The sequence below is a fragment of the Rattus rattus genome, chromosome 7, assembly GCF_011064425.1.
Source record: "Rattus rattus isolate New Zealand chromosome 7, Rrattus_CSIRO_v1, whole genome shotgun sequence".
Taxonomy (NCBI): Eukaryota; Metazoa; Chordata; class Mammalia; order Rodentia; family Muridae; genus Rattus; species Rattus rattus.
In genome coordinates this window covers 86,902,455-86,915,887 of record NC_046160.1, presented here as the reverse complement: position 1 = coordinate 86,915,887, position 13,433 = coordinate 86,902,455, and the positions used below count along the sequence as shown (strand labels likewise).

The following is a 13,433-nucleotide window of genomic DNA, read 5'->3' as shown; positions in this document are numbered from 1 at the left end:
TTTTCTCACCATTCCACTTGAGATGCTTGTTAGTAGCTGTTACAGGTCCTCTTCACCACTGAGGAAATACAGAATCCTACTAGAGGCAAGAAAGAATGTTCCAGACATGGAACTGCCTGTTGACTTCAATATGCCTGAAGGTAGGGAATGCTACAAGTCTTTTGCCAGGCTCCAATGGTTGGTCTCTGAGGGGCTAGAAAATGCCCCACCAATTTGGCTAAGGTAAAGAAACAATATGACAAAAAAGTTGGAGAAACTTGAGGGGTTAAGCTATGTTGCTGAGAGAGTTAGTGTAACTTGCAGAAAAAATAAGGTTGAAGTGTGGTTCAGGGTCTGTGCACAAGAGTGGATAGCACCTAGTAGCTGTAGGGGAAGATGCAGAAGATATCATAACAGAGAGACTGAAAAAGAGAAAGACAAAAGAAGAGAAAGCCAGAGAGCTAAAGAGAGATAAAAGGAAGGAGAGGAACTTATACTGGCCACAGGTGTTAGAGGGACTAGGAAGACAGTACCTGGCAACAGAAGAGAATTCTTGGCTGTAGGTCAGTGTGCCTATTATAAGAAAAAAGGGCACTAGGTCAGGGATTGCCCCAGGATAGAGGGGAAGCCTACCCAGTGTTTTGTGGATATAGGGGCCCAACACTCTGTGCTTCTACACCCCAATGGGCCAGTGTCCATCAAAAAACTTTGGATACAGGGGGTACCGGCAAAAACAATACTTATGAACTACCCGAAGAACAGTGGACCTTGGTGAGAACTGGGTAACCCACTAGTTTATTGTCATCCCTGACTGCCCCTATCCCTTGCTCATGAGAAATTTGCTCTCCAAAATGGCTTGTGTGGGCTTAAATGGCTGGGTGAGGCCATGTGTATGCATATCTGCAGACTGTGTATGTGGACCTTTAGACCTGTTTCAGTGTACCAGTACCTGATGCTGGGAGATGTGTAGCTTAGTGCCAGTCTGCCTGGAACACACCTGCTCCTGCCAGCCGGTCACTAACAATTATCACCCAATCCGGTACTTAAACTGTGGTAGAGTGGCTTATGTTTTCCCTTTGAATGGAATGTCCCAGAGGATGGGACCACTGGTCAGCTGACATGGACTAGATTCTCCACCTGTTGGGGGCAATCTGGTCACCATGCTGCCCAACCCTGAGCTGGAGCCACCACAGCAGAAGCCCATGGGTGGAGGAAAGACCGCTGTGACTGACTGATCAACCCCTGCTAAAAGCCGAGGCTACCTTGTCTACAGACAGGAATAGTTCTCTTCATGAAGGTCAGAGATGAGTGGGTACTGCCATGGTGGACAACACAAATGTCATCTGAAATGAACAAACCTCTACCCCCAAGCACATCAGTGCAGATGCCTTTGCCGTCTCTTGGATTCCTGATGAAGCCAACAACTGTGAATATTATTCATTGCCTAGGACATCAGGAGGGAAGAGATTCAGTGGTATGGGGCAATAACAAATCAGATCAGGTGGCTTGAAAAATGGCTATGCAGGAGCCTATCCTGGTTGCAGGTCCACAAGAGACAGCCACTGGGAAGTGGGATCAGACTAAGGTATGGCCTCACTTAGAATTAACAACAGAAGAAAAGGCCCAAATGCAAAAAAAAAAAAAAAAAAAAAAAAAAAAAAGACAATATGGCACACTTGAGGGGAAAGCTATACTCCCCAGAGACTCACTTTGCACATACACAGATGGCCTCATTTAGGGATAAGAAGCTACCCATGTAGTTAAGATATATGTAATAGACTCTCTAAGATTTTAGCCAGAGACAGTAGAAAAGTGTGAGGTATGTCAGCAAGTAAATGCTTATAAGCAAACAGGGCAAAAGACCTAGGAAGTTTAGTGGAGAAGTTGAAGTAAACTTCACTGAGATAAAACCAGGAAAATGTGGTTACAAATATCTCCTAGTGCTTGTAGATATCTTTTCAGGAATAGATAGAAGCTTTCCCCACCAGGCAAGAGACAGCCTTGGTAGTCATCAAGAAGATACTGGAAGACATCTTCCCTGGTTTGGAGTGTCCAAGGTAATCAGGTCAGACAACAGCCCTGCTTTCGTTGCCAAGGTAAGCCAAGGTGTGGCCAGATATTTATAGGTCGATTGGAAATTACATTGTATCTACAGACCTCTAAGTTCAGGACAGGTAGAGTGAATAAATAAAACTCTAAAAGAGACTCTGACCAAATTGACCATGAAGACTGGCGCAGACTGGGTGGCACTCCTTCCCTCTTACTCTGGAATATCCCTTCCAGATTCAGCCCTACCCCTTTGAGATCTTATATGGGCCTCGACTGCTCTGACTCTATTAGATGATGTTATTGAAACAACATTTCATAGTAATAATGATTTATATGCCAGGCTAAAAGACCTACAGGTAATACAGAAAGAAGTTTGGTTACAGCTGGCAAGAACTTATGTCCTGGGGACCCCTGATACATCTCACCAGTTCTACGTTGGAGATTCCGTCCACGTACGACAACATTGGGCCCAGACACTCGAGCCTCGCTGGAAAGGACCATACCTGGTGCTGCTAACCACCCTGAGAGCAGTCAAGTGTCAGCCCTCACCAGCCACGTACTAGCTGTGGGGACTGGGAGGGTGCTGGGACCTAGAGGGACACTCGGATTTTTAGAAGCTCCCTAGATTTGCACATCAGATAAGTGGATATATCAGAGATGTGACTGCGAGGTTGCTGTAATGCTCACTTGAGGAGTATGCTTTAGAAACATAAATTTCTTGTTTGCCCTGGGCTCCATTGAGATAGGTCCCCCAATCATAGGTCTGGAGGTAGTCTTGATTTCTATTGCAGATGATGTAACACCCCCTTACTATGAAGGCATTCTGTACGTTAGTACTCCTAACACTTCTTGGGATGTGCCTCAGGGATCACAACCTGTATAAGTTTAGAAGTTCTAAGAGGCAGTCATGACTTTTGTGTGTAGGTTCAGATAGTATCCTGATTGGAATCCTGATGCTAAAGTCTTAGTAAGACACAAAAGAAAGTTGAGAATTACTCTGGCAATTATCTTAGGGCTGAGTTTAGGTGCTGCAAGGGCAGCTACAAGGACATCTGCTATTGACCTGCAACACAAGGCTTATGGAGAATTCAGAACTGCCATTGACTTAGATATAGAAAGAGTAAAACAGACTTTTTAGCTGACCTCCAAGTATCCCTAACCTCCCTGTCAGAGGTAGTCCTTCAGAATAAGAGAAGATTAGACCTGATATTCCTTAAAGAAGGAGGTCTGTGTGCTACACTAAAGGAAGAATATTGTTTTTATGTAGCCCATTTAGGAATAATTAAAGACTCCATGAGTAAACTTAAAAAAAGGTTAGACAAAAGACAGAGAGACAGAGAAGCACAACAAGGATGGTTTGAGAGATGATTCAACAGATCTCCACGGCTGACAACTTTAATCTCCTCATTAATAGGGCCCCTTTTGATTTTACTTTAGCTTCTTACGTTTGGGCCATGCATCCTTAATAAGTTAGTAGATTTTATTAGAGAAACAGTGAGCGCTGTGCAGATTTTGATGTTATTTCAACAATATCATGCTTTAGGAGGACAAGAAAAATAATATTATGAAGACACTGAAATTTAGTTCTATGATTAGAACTAGCCACTAGAAGAAGTGGGGAATGAAAGGTAAAAGTTTCAAAGTTGCCCCCATAGACACAAAGTTTAGAGCAGAAGAAACAGGTTAGGCCCCAGAATTGTATGTTTCAGGAAGCCTCTCCTAAGGCTATGGAATGGGTAATTACATCAGCTGGTTTGGCAACTCTCTCCCAGGAACTAGCTGACCATAAAGTTAGATTAAAATCTTAGAGAACAATCTTGAGAAGCAGGAAGCTTCTCCCAGGAACTAAGGGACCATAAAGTTAAACAATCTTGAGAAGCAGGAAACTTCTCCCAGGAACTAGCGGACCATAAAGTTAAACAATATTGAGAAACAGGAAGCTCTGCCTTGTGATTTTTCACTGGTATTCTAGACATTTTTCAATGATGTCCTTCCTACCCCCTTTGCCCCAACAGCAGTTTTTTGGCAGCAATATTCTCTTTACTGGATACATTTACCCACCTCCTCAACTAGGGTCCTTCCCACCTATCCCTTGCTGGTGGCACAAATCATACATCTTGGAAGAGATCAGTCCCATACGCTCTTTGGAAGGGACCCCGATGCTTTAATCTTACCCTAGAGCCTCTCCCAGGTCTCTTGGCTCAGTCAACATGTAGACAAATGGACAATTAGCTGCATTGCCTTTCAGGGTAAGATAGATAATCATTACCCCTCAGATAAGTTGATGCAGTTTTTCCCCCAAATTACAGTCCGAGTGTTCTTTCCAAAGGTAACAGTTGGTCATCCTATGTCGGGAGTCTGCTTTGTCTTTACAGACGGCTCCTCTAATGGACAAGCCGCATTTTCCATTGATGGTCAAATTCAACAGTTCTCTCTACCCCTTTAGATTCCGCTCAGCTGGTAGAGCTTCAAGCTATCCTCGCAGTATTTCGTGTGCTGCCCGATGCACACTTTAACCTATGTACAGATAGCTCATATCTTGCCTTTTCTATCCCCCGGTTAGAAACAGTGCCCTATATTCGGCCTACCACCAATGCTGCCCCCCTGTTTGCCACCTTACAAAAGTATATTCAGAGGTGTTCTTGCCCCTTCTTTGTGGGACATAGCTGAGCACATACCGAATTGCCAGGCCCCTTGCCTGATGGTAATGATGTGGTTGATTGCCTCATCCGATTCGTGGCCTTGGCCCAGGGGGCCTTTTCTATGCCCCCTTACACTTGCCCAATAAGCACATGACTTACATCACCTTAATGTACAAACCCTTAGGATTTAATATAAGATCACCCGTGAACAGGTTTGCCAAATAGTCCATAATTGCAAAGGCTGTGTGACCCTACTGCCTGACCCCCACCTAGGGGTCAACCCCCGTGTGCTAGTTCCTGGAGAGCTCTGGCAAATGGATGTCACCCATCTTCCCTCCTTTGGTAAATTAAAATATATTCATGTCACCATTGATACCCTTTGCGGCTTTATCTATGCATCCCTGCAGACAGGGGAGGCCACCAAACATGTTATAAGTCATGTTCTGGCTTGCCTCACAGTTTTACCTCAACCTAAGATTGTTAAAACAGATAATGGACCTGCATATACTAGCTCTAAATTTAAAGACTTTTGTTCCCAACTCAGAATTAACCATGTCACGGGCATTCCTTATAATCCTCAGGGACAGGGTATAGTTGAAAGAGCTCACCAAACCCTGAAAAATATGATCCATAAATTACAGCCAAATGGGGGGATATTATTCCCCCTCCAGGTAATCACAAAAATTTAATAAATCATGCACTCTTTGTCCTTAACTACCTTGTCTTGGACAAGGATGGAGAAACTGCAGTAGACTGCCTGTGGCACCCCCATACTTCTTATGATTATGCACGAGTCCTATGGAAGGACCCGTTAACATCCCAATGGTATGGCCCTGATCCGGTCCTCATTTGGGGACGTGGATCAGTCTGCATTTATGATTCAAAGACCCGTTGTCTACCCGAGCGCCTTATTAAGGCCTTTAACCCACCCAGGGACAACCCTGAGGAAAAGTCTAACTATGCTTAATTACAGACCATGCTGACCATGTTCCCCTTCATCTGGATCCTTGGAAGCATCATCACATCTGCCCTTTCTACATCACCTCATCAAATCTTCAACTATACCTGGGTGATTCTAAATGGCACTGGAGATGTGGTGTCTGCCAACTCCACCACCACTGCACGAGTTCCCTGGTCCAATCTTGAGTTCCTGCAGTTCTGGGAAAGAGGCACCTCCCCACATACAAAGAGAGAGAGCCCATCACTGCTGTGACTCTTGCAGTACTCCTAGGCCTGTCAGCTGTTGGGACACGAACTGGAGTTGCCTCCCTGATCACCTCCCAACAGAGTTATCATCAGCTCAGTGCTGCCATAGACAGGGACATCAGTGAGCTTCAACAAGGAATAACCTATCTTAAAGATTCAGTTGCTTCCTTGGCTGAGGTTGTTCTACAAAATAGAAGGGGATTAGATCTTCTCTTTCTGCAACAGGGAGGGCTCTGTGTGGCCCTCAAGGAGGAGTGTTGCTTTTATGCTGATAAGACAGGATTAGTAGAAAACAGACTACAAAAAGTTAGAGAAAGTCTACAAAAGAGACAAAGAGAAAGATTAAAGAGTGAGGCCTGGTATAAAAATTGGTTTTCTGCCTCTCCCCTGCCCACCACTCTTCTACCCAGTATCCTGGGTCACTTTATAGGACTCCTGCTACTTGTCTCCTTTGGTTCATGGGTGGTTAGAAAGTTAACAGATTTTATCAAGGCCCAGGTGATTCAGCTACCAATCAGGTCTCTGTCCATTACCACTGCCTCCATTGTGAGGAGGCTGAGACAACTGGGGAGTGTGATACTCCCCTTGGGTAGCCCATGGCTGGCCTCGACTTCTCCATCCTAAATACCGTCTATAACTCAGGCTGGAAAATCAGTCGCCGGTGGAAGCGTCAATGACGGGAATATTATGGTGCCACATAATGAAAGGAAAATTATACAGATTTAAGGTTTAAAAATATGAAGTTAAAAGAGTAAGTTTCAATATTCACAGACTCAGGGCTAAACACTGTGAAAAGCAAGTCCAGGCAGCCCCGCCCTGCAGCTAGGACTAACAGACCATAAAGATAAAGAAAAGGAATGCAGGGAACCAGCCCGATCAGGACTGACTCAAACCATCTGGCAGAAGGCACCTCCCCAGCTAACTCAGAGTCACACCTTAACCAGATGTCCTTCAAACCCTGATACGCCCCTAGCTTCTAAAATCCTGTCGCCCAGTCAATCGTACTCTCCTGCTGTGTTGTAATCACTGCCATGTTTAAATGAGCCAATCACTTATAGCCATACAGAAATTAGCCAATTGTGTGTAACGCTAAACCCCCAGCCTTCCCTATATAAACCCCTGACTTTTGAGCTTGAAGGTCGACACTCTGTCTCCCTCGAGGGATACGTGTCAACCCGGAGATCCCTGTAATAGATCTCCGTAATAAACCTCACCTTTGCTTATTACATCCAAATGGTCTCTCTGTGTCTGGGGTCCACGATTTCCCACGACTTTAGAAAGGGTCTCTCTTTGGGGATCTTTCATTTGGGGGCTTGTCCGGGATCGGTGTTTCCTGGGGCGCACCATCCTGAGACTCGAGCTAGGATCTTTCAATACCAGGCACACACCTCACTGCTGTGAAGTAACCCTATGATGGGATTAGCACGGTCTATGATCTGGGTTGCCAACTCTAAGAAAACGCACACATATAGCCCAGAACGGTGTGTTAAAGCATAAGATTGTTTTTAGCCATTGGGGTGCAGTCCTAACTGCAAGAGTGGCTCACCATGGCTGAGCTGGGCACTCTGTGAAGCATGTCTGAATCTATCTCAGACCACTACTTTCACCCTGGCGGAAATAATGGAACCGAGTGAAAGTGCCAGATCCATGATTTGGGTCACCCACTCTCACAAAACACACACATATAGCCCAGAATAGTGTGTTAAAGCATAAGATGGTTCCTAGCCATCGTGGTGCAGTCTTAACTGCAAGAGTGGCTTGACATGGCCGAGTGCTGAGGTTGAAGTGGGTTTATTATTTTCCAATCTGCTTTTATACCACATTAAGTACATGCAGAATAGTAAGATCTGTTCTGGGTCTAGGAACAAGCAAGACAATAAATAAAATCCTGTAAACACCTTTCTAGGTTCCGGTGAGGATGACCAAGACAAAAGGACTACCACTCCTGCCTCAGTTGGATCCTGCTCTGAGCTTTGCATTAACTCAAATGTAAATATTCTTAATCTGGGCCTGTTTTCTGAGTCCAGGCCCCCAAATCAGATGCCAGCCTTGAGCTTACTTCTTATTCCTGGACTGTTGTCAAATTCCCCCCAAGTGTGTAGAAGCAAGTGGCACCCAAAGGCTCACAATCTATCAGGATCAGCAGGCAGCAGGAAGAGAAAGAGATGCCAGGCCTTGCTTGAGCATCTGAGACCTCAAAGCCCACCACCAATGACAAGGCTGCACCTACTACAACAAAGCCATTTCCATTCAAACCACCACAAAATGTAACCCCATAAGAAACTTATGCAAGTTGCCTTCATCATAATACTGTATCACAGCAATTGAAAAATAACTCTGATAAAGAAGAATGTTCCAAAACAACGTTTCCTTCCATACCATATTAAAAGAAAGGATCTCCGCGTAGTGGCTTAGGACGCTTTCCGGAGGCACAGGAATCTTTGTAGGACAAAGTGGTCCATGAGACACACTGAGGAAAAATGATCTCCAAGTTTCATCAGAGCAACTGCAGCCCCTTTACTTCTGGATGTCTACTGTACCCAGCTCTTTCTGACAGTGCTTTCAGACAGGTTGCAGCTCCAGTCGACAGTGAAAATGGAGCAAACTGAAATGAGTTAGTGGGCTCGTCGATATTGTGATGTTGTCAGCATTGTCACTGATTGTGGTAAAGGAATCAGGACATTCAGGTTTTGTAACACGGGGCCCAAAGTCCTTATCTAGAGTAAACAATACAGAAGCAGGTCTGAGGTCTCCCAAACATTGCTGCTGACAGTTTAAATTAACTTTAGGGTTTTGTTTGTTTGTTTGTTTTTTTGGTTTTGATTTTTTTATATGTTATTTATTCTGAGGTGGGTTGGGGAAGGAATGTACCAGTGGGTATATGTAGAGGAGTCTGTTTCCTTTTTCCACCATGTAGATCCCAGGAATCAAACTCAGATTGTCAGGCTTGGTGGCAAGTGTCCTTCCCTGAGGCCACTTTATCACTCTGAGTATAACTTTTGAGCAGCATGGCGATCATAGCTGTAACATGAAGATAAACTATGCAGACAGCTCCGTTTAAATCAGTTGTAGCCATGCTTTGTTCTCTGTTTTTTTGTCTATTATTATGATTGTTGTTATATTATTATTGTTGCTGTAGCTATATTATTATTATTATTATTATTATTATTATTATTATTATTATTATCTTGGCACTGTTGGTATTCAGTGTTACAGCCTAACACTATATTCTTTTTAATCATCCTACCATAAGATTATTTTTTCAAATCATTTCTTTGTGCCTTACCACATTCATAATAATCCTTATTCATTTTGCCTTTATGTCAGATATTAAAGTCATGGGTGGTGTGTGTGTGTGTGTGTGTTGTGCTAGGATGGATAAAAAGAAAGGAAAGGAATAAGGTTTAACAATGAACTGAAGGCAATACTTTTTATATTTACATAGGATGATGCTATATTCTTTGGCTTCAGTTCTAGTCTTGTCTCATTCACTTAATAGACACTTCAGGGGATGTAGCATCTAGTTCTAAAATATTATACTTCAATTTCTGTGTGTGTGTGTGTGTGTGTGTGTGTGTATGTGTGTGTCTGTGTGTGCTTAGCATCTAGTACTTAAATATTGTCTTAAATTTGTGTGTGTGTGTGTGTGTCTGTGTGTTGTGTGTGTGTGTATACACTCATGTGTGTGTGTGTGTGTGTTAGGGGTGCAGCAAGGTCTCTCTGTGTAGCTCTGGTTATCCTGGAACTTGTAGCCAGGCTGGCCTCACACTCATAAAGATCCACTATCCTCTGCCTCCCAAGTGCTGGGATGAAAGGTGTGTGCCACTAAGCTTGTGAGAGAGGGTATTTTAGAGTAGTTTACAACTTATAGTAGCAGACTCATGAGCACAAGCAGTTAAAAATGCAGGAGGGCAGGCTGACTCATTCACCCTAGGCCCCAGGGCTCTGGATGGGCTGGGGAACAACGGAGATATTCCAGGGACTGGCGGGCCATTAAAGATAGAGAGGATATAGGATGGCAAGCATGGGAAATTCCTGAGAAAGGCATTCACCCGACATGTTCAAGTGAGTAATGAGCACAAACCCCTGCCCCCGATCTTATGATGTTTGCTTAAGCCCCCAATGTGTCCTGCAGATAATGTTCCAGGAAACCAAGGTTGAGTTTAACCAGATGTTTAGTCAACTCAGATAAACATTCACCCCTAGAGAACAGGAACCAGGACTGTTCCCAGGAGATTAAGCCTGACCTTCGGTGTCACCATGCTAGGAACCCTGTTCCCCCCAACTTCTGCCTATATAAACCCTAAGCTTCTGAGCTTTGGGGTCGAACCCTCTGTCTCCTATGTGAGATTCGTTTTGGCCTGGAGTGCTCCGCCAAATTAGACTGCCTCGTGCGTTTACAGCAAGACGGTCGTCTGTGCGTCTTTGGGTGTGCGCTGTCTCCAGACTTGAGCAAGGGGGCTCCCTTCGGGGGTCTTTCATTTATGGGTTTGTCCGGGATTTTCCTGACCTCCCAGGATCCCAAACGACACTTTGGAGGTAAGTCTGTGTGCATTTCGTGTGTTTGTGTGTGCCGCCGCTGATTTTGTGTTTAGGTTTCAGGTTCTGGCAGCTGCTGCTGTGGGCTGTAAGGACCCAGTGGCTGCGGAGGCAGTCGTGCTAGGGCCGAAGGCTGCAACCCTGGGGGATGCCCTGAGGGTGAAGGGGAGTCAGGACAGCCTGAATGCTTTTTTTCCGGGTCGCCTGAGAAAGAGTGCTCCTTCTACTCGGGAAGGTACGGAAGGCTGCCCTAGCGTTCGGCTGGCTGTACAAGTCCAGACGTGGACGAGTGTGCCTTAATGTGATAGTGCCTTGTGTTTTCGTGTTGTTTCTGTGTTGTGTGGTGTTTGAAATGGGACAGAGCATGATGACCCCTTTATCTTTGACTTTGGACCACTGGACAGACGTTAGGGCAAGAGGATGTATCAGTAAAAATTAAGAAGGAACCCTGACAGACTCTTTGTGCCTCAGAATGGCCGACTTTCGGTGCAAGTTGGCCACCTGAGGGGACTTTTGATTTACCCACCATTAGAGCTGTCAAAGCTGTTGTTTTTTCAGGAGAAACCGGAAGTGCATCCTGATCAGCAACCTTACATCTTGGTCTGGAAAAACCTGGTTCAAAATCCTTGGTACCCTCTGCTCCTCCTAAGATCTATCCTGAGATTGAGGAGCCTCTTGAACGGCCAGCTCCTCCCTTGTATCCCCCATTTCCTCCTTTAATCTCTGCTCCACAGGAAGAAGAAGCAGGGAGTGAGTGTCCGGCTACAAGTACCGGAAGCCACAGAGCTTGGAGGCCCACAGAGACTGACTCCACAGTAGCCATGCCTTTATGTACTTATGGTGTACCCAACCTCCTGAATCCTCTGCCCCTCTGGAGGCAGATGCTTCTGGTCCGGCCCAGGGAAAGTGAAGTTGGCCAGTACTCACCCCTGACTCCTCTACTGGCCCAGTTCTTGTTTTTCCCTTGTGGGCTTATAGACCTCCCCCTGGTCCGGGCAAAGGGATGCAGCCCCTTCAGTATTGGCCTTTCTCCTCCTCTGATCTTTATAACTGGAAACTTAATCATGGAACTATTTGTTTTGTTCATAAAGAGTTTTACTTGGTCCTCTTGGTGCTTAACTTAGAAGTGAAAAATAATTTACTTGAGAAAAATTGTTTTCTGCCAGGGAGTTTTATCTTTCTTTCTTGAGCCTCCTCCCCAAGGAGAGATGCCCCTCCCTTTGCTCTCCTTGTCCAGGCTAGCTGCTGTTAACAGTTGTGTATGAAGGACTCCAGGTTAGTGAGTGACCCTGTCTGAAGCAGGCATTATCAGAATCTGAAAGCTTTACCTTGGATCCTGAAGAAAAATTCTGCCTGTTGCTTAGACATTCACAGCTTCTAAGGAAGGGACAGTGCAGAGTAGGGAGGTGTGGGGCTGAGGGTGGCAGGTTCAGGGGCAAACAAGCTGCAGGCTGTGCGTGGGCAGCGGCCTGAGCCAGCAGGAGAAGTGTTCCAAGGTGAAGGGGCCGCCTGCCAGGGCTGATGCTTTGACAGCAAAAAGAGAGTACATTAAGAGAACTTTCTTTGAGAGAGCCTGCCTCCCTTCCCTTATCTGCTGGCCCTATTCCAAGAGAAGAGTCTGTCTCCAACATTGAGTCACCTTCCCTGTTAAGTCATCATTGACATGGAGAGTGTCTTTGATCCTATCCCCTCAACAGCCAGTTCCTGCCCCCGTAGTCAAAATGTCCCAGGTTGGGGGCGGGGCAGGGAAGTTCCTAAAATAGTTTCAAAATGAATCTACAACAAACTGTAAAGAACTTTGTTTTGCTAGTCAAAATGTAGAATTCAGGTTTTGGCTGTGGCCAAGGTCAGGATTAATGTTTTCTTTTCCATGTGCCTTTAACCCAGTGAGACAGCTTGGTAAGGTGCTGCTACTGAGGTCCTGAAAGTCCTAGGTGAACTGGTTACAATTCTTATGTTAGCCACTTGGCATCTAGCACCCAGGTCCTAACCATCTCTTCATCCTTTTGTTATTAGTTCTTACTAGAAGCCTAGTGTCATTTGGAGGCTTGTTCTCTTGAGATGCAAAGCCATCAAGCTGACACTGAAGAGAGATACTCCTTGAGGGAAAATCTAAGTACAGAGAGATAGTTGGTAACAGATCAGTTGCCTCTCTGCTTGCCTTTTTGTTTCACAGGCACAAACCTTGTGCTTATTTTTACAACGGCATTTTTGTCCCAAAAAGGCCTCCTGGTTTAGCTGTGTGACTAAATGCTATTTGTCCTCTTCCATGCACCTCTATTCTCTAGATTCTGTTCTTGTTTTCTCACCATCCCACTTGAGATGCTTATTAGTAACTGTTACAGGTTTTCTCTACCACCGAAGAAAGACAGAATCCTACTAGAGGCCAGAAAGAATGTTCCAGACATGGATGGAAGACCCTCACTCCTAACTGTTGACTTCAAAACCCCTGAAAGTAATGAATGCTCCAGGTCTACCGCCAGGATCCAAGGGTGGGTCTCCTAGGGGCTGGAAAATGCCCCATCTGTCTGGCTAAGGTAAGAAAAAGTTATGAAGAAAAAGTTACAGAAACTTGAGGGGTTAAGATAAGTTGCTGAGAGAGTTAGTGTAAGTTGCAGAGAAAGTAAGGTTGAAGTGTGGTTCAGGGTATATAACAGAGAGACTGAGAAAGAAAAAGAGAAAAGAAGGTAAAAAGAGCAGGAAGCTAGGGGAAAAAAGAGACAAAAAGAAGAGGAAGCTATAGAGCTAAAGAGAGATAAAAGACAAGAGAGGAACATATACTGGCCACAGTAGTTAGGGAACCTAGGTACCTGGTAGCAGAAGAGAATTCCCGGCTAAAGATCACTGTGCCTAATACAAAGAAAAAGGACACTGAGTCTGAGACTGTCCCAGGAAAAACAAGAGGGGCCTCTCCAGTGGCCCTGAAGAAAAGCCTCTTGGTCTTAGAGTGCTGGCTAGGTGCAAAGATAGAAGAGAAGCCCGCCCAGTTGTTTTGTGAATATGGGTCCCCAACACTCT

General features: G+C 45.0%; 1 pseudogene; it reads left to right on the top strand.

Annotated features, from left to right (window-relative positions):
- The first annotated feature begins 118 nt into the window (after nt 1–118).
- Nucleotides 119–13,433, top strand: part of LOC116906130 — a 31,046-nt pseudogene continuing 17,731 nt past the window's right edge.